Below are 6,370 nucleotides of genomic sequence, written 5' to 3'. Positions count from 1 at the left end.
ACAGGATAATAATGCAACAAAATTTGTTTCTAGAAGAAAATAATGTCACAGTCCAGCTTAAGTAAGTTCAGTGATGGTTCATTTTTGTTGTAAAAAAAAATGTATATATATATATTCTACATAATATTTTCTATTAAAAAAAATCATATTGCTGTGTTCTCTCTGTTGTTATGGTTCGTTTTATTATTGTTTGGGTTTGTTGATTATTGTGTGTTAATTGTGAGCTGACTGCAGTGGCTGATGGCCCGAGACACATCTCCCCATGTGGGATAATACAGTTTGTTTTTCCGTACATGAAGAGACTTGAGCCTATAGATGCAGGGAACTCACCCAGCTGGAAATCCACATGCTAATGTTTGAGTTTAACTCTGAGTTTTGGAGATCTCTCTCTCTCTCTCTCTTTATTTATTTTTTTTTTTTTTATTGTGAACAATGGTGATGTTTCATTTAAGAAAACTGAGATAACTTATCTTTACTTATCTCTCGTTTTCTTGCAGAAATGTTTAACTGGACCTCTTATCTGACTGGACCTATTTACACACACACACACACACACACACTCTCTCTCTCTCTCTCTCTCTCTCTCTCTCTCTCTCTCTCTCTCTCTCTCTGTGCGCATGTGCTGAGTGAGAGTGGAGCGTTGAGTGTGAGCTGAGTGTTTGGCGTGTGTGTCAGGTACGAGTAATCTATTTTTTTCTATCTTTCTATTTTTCTATCTGGCTTCCCCAGGTAGCAGGAGGTTTGATTTTTTGACGCGCCGTCATGGTGTAAAAATAGACTCAGCGGTTAGTACAGAAGACTGTAGCCTGGCTGTTGGAGAAGTGATTGGGCCTGACCGAGAACATTCTGTCTGCGTCTCGCATGAACAGCATATTGCTGTGTTTGTGAAGACAATTGATTTAGTGAATCATTTGGTAGAAATTGGTGTTTAATAATGTTCTCAGAACATCAGCACTAAAACATTATTAATACATCATTCATGCAGCTTTTTTTTTCTGAAACGTTTCAGTTGGACGTTTTTCTAGTGTTTTTTAAATGTTACTTGTTTCAAAATGTTCAACATTCATAAGTAACGTTTCCATAATGTTTGTAAAATGATATGGAACGTTCTCTTAATGATTTGCTGACCTTCACATAAATAAGAATAATGTTTTTAAAACAATAAAAAAAAAGAACATTCAGAAATAATGTTTTCATAACTTACTGTGAATGTCACCACACGTTCTCAACATTTCTTTGTTTTCTGGGAAGATTGAATGTTTTATGGCGACTGTAAATCAGGCCGTTATCATCATATGCTTTACTGTACATGTGATTTACTGAATGCTGGTCAAAACGTTGGTTTGTTTGCATTTTTACTGTTGTTTTATTCTTCATAATTGTGTTATTGTTGATCTTTCTCTGACTGATGAACACATATAGAGAGACGCACAATTAATGTCAAAGGCCTTTCCAACACAAAACTACCAGTAGATGTGGATTCAGAGGAACTGGAGAACATGGCTGTTAAAGAGTTAATAAAAAGTCTCGATCACCCAGATCCATGTAAGTCGAACTCTTCAGAGTTATGTGTTAATGTCCATGTGTGTTTCTGTCACTCGTTTAATAATAACATTAATTATCATATGCAAAAATGATATAAACAGGAAAAACTGTATCAACATGTGAATGTTTATTCATCAGCTCTGATCAACCCAAAGGCCTGAACTACAAGTACAACAATTAACCATTATTTACTACAGTAACCATATTTCAACCATGATATTTATAGTAAAATGATGTTAATTACAGGAAAAGCCTCTTAATGATGAGATGATCGTCTTCAGCTCTTAATGAGGTTTATACACTGATGTTTCTCACGCATTCGTTGTTTTTATAGCTAACATCTGCAAACTATTTGGAAACAGACAACTGGATTGTGGCATAAGTAATGATTCTACAGTGCGTATGATTCTACGTCTACGTAGAGGAGGTAAAACCAGTGTTAGTTTATAATGTTTAATCTGACTCTTCATGTCGTCACTGAAGACAAACTCTTGTTTTCTCTATAGCAGTGATTTTATATTAGTAATTCTTCAGTGAATTCTGCTCTTAAACTGAATGTATATTGTATTATTTTCTGTCATTATTTATATCTGTTACACGATTAAACCCCACAGAGGAACAGCAGTCAAGTGTCAGTTTATGATCACAGTTTTAACCAGTATTTTATACTAACAGGGAACGTTCTGGAAAGATTCTCTCAAAGTTATGATCAAACGTTCCTCCAGTATCATTACACATTTGTTCACAGTTATCTGGTGTTTAATAATGTCCTCAGAACATCAGCACTAAATATTATTTATACTTCATTAATGGAGCTTTTATTCTGAAACGCTTTAGTCGGATGTTCATCTAATGTTTTTTAAATGTTACTTGTTGCAGAATATCCATCATTCATAAGTAATGTTCCCATAATGTTTGAAGAATGATAATTTTCTGCTTTTCGTTCTCTTAATGTTTTGCTGAACTTCACATAAACATGAAAAACATTTTTATAAACTGGATGTTTTAAAAGTTCTACAAACATTCAGTAATAATATGTTCGTATCTTAATGGGAACGTCAGTAAAACATTCTTATTTCTTTGTTGAGCTGAGTTTTCTGACAACTGTAAATCAGGCCGTTATCATCATATGCTTTACTGTACATGTGATTTACTGAATGCTGGTCAGAACTTTCATTTATTTGCACTTTTACTGTTGTTTTATTCTTCATAATTGTGTTATTGTTGAGTTTCTCTGACTGATGAACACATATAGTGTAATAACAGGCTCTCTATGATGCTGTATGATTGACATTTCTCTTCTTATGAGCATTAACAGTGGAAAAGTGCACAAGTTTAGTTTGTGATGAAAACTTCACAGTTTGTGTCTACTCTGCTCCACATCATCTCTCACAGGAGAACCTAAAGATGGAGATAGAGGAATTCCCAGAACTGATTCTATGGAAATACTGGCTCCTCCAATGCAGCAGGAGGAATCCAATGCATGGTGTAGCATACAGTAAATAAATACGAATATGTAAATACATATGTATCTGATCAGGTAAAGTGAGATATGATTCAAATGTACTACCATATAATTCACACACACACAAAAAAAGAAAGAAATATTTCAGTAAAGTGAATGTATAATGGACCTCATATGAACAACAGTAAACAGTCACACTGAAGGACTCGCCTGTATCACACACACTCACACACACACACACACACACACACACACACACACACGAGGATCTTTATTAGTGTTTATTGACTCTTTAAAATCAGCTGATGCTGTTCATCATTCGTTACTCTGAATAAAAGCAGCTGCTAAATTAATAAAAGTAAATTATAATTTAGCAGAATATATTCCAACAGTAGAGATTAGGTTAAACTTTATTTCAATGGTCCACTTTATTAATTCTGCTAACTATGAGTAACTGTGCGACTAACTCTCGGTATTAGCATTATAGACTGATAGATTAGAGTTTGGGTGAGTAGAAACAGATGACATGTAGATGAAATGTTAAATATATTTAAAAAGTCTAAAGTGGATTATCAAAATAAAGTGTTACTGAGATTTTTTATGCAATACAGACTCAAAAGAAAAGTTGTTTCAGGTTATCAAGTTATTACTTTATGATGAAAGATAATGAAGACAAACATTGTGCTTCTCTATAATAACATGCACTGATGGGTTGATATCAATACGAGGAACATTTCCTTCATATTTCCACGAGGTGTTTATTATAAATTCATTTGTATCATGAAATATTATATATTAATAGGCTGAAATCAGAAGAGAATATGATAGTGAGTTATATGGTAGTAATAACGATATCACACTGTGTGATGATTAAGTGAGACTGTATAGTTGGAGGAAGTGTGTTATTGCAGTGTTTAAAATGATTTAAAGGATCCGTTCATAATCTTAAAAGTGTGTGTGTGAAGGTTTAGTTTAAATACCCCACAGATATTTTTATAGCATGTTAAAGTTGTCTATTTTTTTATTTTACACACTATTTGTGTGTGGACTCTTTAAATGCAAATGAGCTGCTGCTCCCGGCGCAGGGGGCGGAGCTTCGAGAGCTTGTTCTCAGCAGAGCCATATAAAGCCCTTTTTATGAGAGGCGGGTTTATGTAAATTGTAGGGTTGGTGATGTCACTAACCCGGGAGGAAGCTTGTGTAGTTCCTGCCAGCCGTTTGTTGTAAACAGCGATTTCTTGATATATTTGATGCCGTTTTAAATCTATTACACGATAAAAGCCCACAGAGGAACAGCAGACAGTTTTAGCCAGTATTATAATCCCAGATAACAGGAACGTTCAGTCAAAGTCCTCAAAGTTATGATCAAACGTTCTTCCAGAAACACTAATAGAACATTTGTTTAATGTCATATTCCCTTTAATAATGTTCTCAAAACATTAACAGTGTTTTTATGGCGACTTACATTTACATTTATTCATTTAGCTGACGCTTTTATCCAAAGCGACTTACAATTGCTATATCTGTCAGAGGTTGCACGCCACTGGAGCAACTAGGGGTTAAGTGTCTTGCTCAGGGACACATTGGTGTCTCACAGTGGATTCGAACCCGGGTCTCTCACACCAAAGGCATGTGTCTTATCCATTGCGCCACACCACCCCTGGTGACTTCTGTAAATCAGGCCGTTATCATCATATGCTTTACTGTACATGTGATTTACTGAATGCTGGTTCTACAAAACAATTATTATTTTTTCTCTTCATAATCGTGTTATTGTTGAGTTTCTCTGATGAACACATATAGTGTAATAACAGGCTCTCTATGATGCTGTATGATTGACATTTCTCTTCTTATGAGCATTAACAGTGGAAAAGTGCACGAGTTTAGTTTGTGATTAAAACTTCACAGTTTGTGTCTATACAACACAGAAATGCACAGAAATTAACTTTATTATTATTAAACTGAATACAAATGACTAATACTTTAGACAAATATACTTTAAGCATATTCCTCACCAATGATCGATGTCTAAAATGATTTGTACCTGATCTCAGATCAGTTTAATTTGTACACATTTTGTGACACATTTATATAATAAAAAGGAAGAGTTGTATCTAAAAGTCTCTTATTCTTCTGATTAATCAAGCTGTCTATAAAACGAACAAAACAACCCTACAATTTAATAAAATAACATATTATAAAGATAGACAAAGTTAAAGGGGGGGTGAAATGCTCATTTTCACTCAATCTCCTGTTAATCTTGAGTACCTATAGAGTAATATTGCATCCTTCATATCTCCAAAAAGTCTTTTGTTTTATTAAATTTTTAACATAAAGATAGGCTGTACCGAGTCTTTCCGGAAAAAAACGAGCGGCTGGGGGCGGGCCCTGTGGGCGAAGCTAAAGCTGTGCTAACGCGCCAAGCTAGTGACAACACACAGAGACATTTGTTCAACAAACAGTTTTACTCACCGTCCGGTTCCAACGCACGACCGCGAAACTTTATCATTGTGACTGCTCGATCCTTAAGCATTAGACGATCTGCAAATCCGTAGATCTGGGCTTTGTTTATAAAACAATCATCGTCGAAATGCAGGGAACAACAGTCTTTACACAACTCCGTTTATGCTCAGGAAAAACAAACTCCATCCACGGGTTCCTTAACGCCGGGTTCTTTGGGAATCTGTGCAGGGTTGTCTTGCCCTGGCAACCAAAAACACACTTCTTTGGTGACATTGACTTCCCAAAAGCCGGGCAGGGCGCTTTGATGGCGAACTGCTTTCGCTCTCTTGCTCTAGTCTACGAGTGCGCGCGCGCCCGCGATCTTACCGGAGAAGTGCCCTTAGGACCCATATAAGGAAATTCCGCCCTATCTTACGTAAGACAGATCCATACTCGAAAAAAACTTTCCGAAACTTGTGACAAACCGGAAGGAGTATTTTTGGAACAAAAATACTCCTTCAAACGTACAACTTAGTTTTTGAAACTTTGTCCATGTTTAGCATGGGAATCCAACTCTTTAACAGTGTAAAAAACTCAGTATGCATGAAATAGCATTTCACCCCCCCCCCCCCCCCTCCCTTTAAATGCATTAAATTGATTAAAGCTTCAATTAAACATTAGCAGTGTGTGTGTAAAAGGTGTTTTCATGTGTGTTTCTGCTTGTAATTACACAGTTCTGACCAGCAGGAGTCGCCAGAGTGGCGCTGAGAATCAGTGAATCAGTTCATGAAGCAAGTGATTCAATTGATTCAAAGCATCATAAAGCTTCATTTCTGATATTGCCAGAGCTTAGTCATCAATAACACAGTGATTTAAAATCAGTGATTTTTTAAAACATTAATTTTTTTATGTTTGACT

General features: G+C 35.7%; 1 long non-coding RNA gene across 1 annotated transcript; it reads left to right on the top strand.

Moving 5' to 3' along the window:
- Window positions 1-575: 575 nt before the first annotated feature.
- On the top strand, window positions 576-5,125 carry LOC311071325. The gene is made up of 4 exons (XR_014603814.1): window positions 576-675; window positions 1,423-1,545; window positions 1,880-1,972; window positions 2,941-5,125. It is a non-coding gene; the product is annotated as an uncharacterized lncRNA (long non-coding RNA).
- Window positions 5,126-6,370: the final 1,245 nt, after the last annotated feature.

This window comes from Abramis brama, assembly GCF_963993115.1.
Source record: "Abramis brama genome assembly, chromosome: 20".
Classification (NCBI taxonomy): domain Eukaryota; kingdom Metazoa; phylum Chordata; class Actinopteri; order Cypriniformes; family Leuciscidae; genus Abramis; species Abramis brama.
The sequence above is the reverse complement of the archived record's forward strand: the minus strand, read 5'-3'. Positions and strand labels throughout refer to the sequence as shown.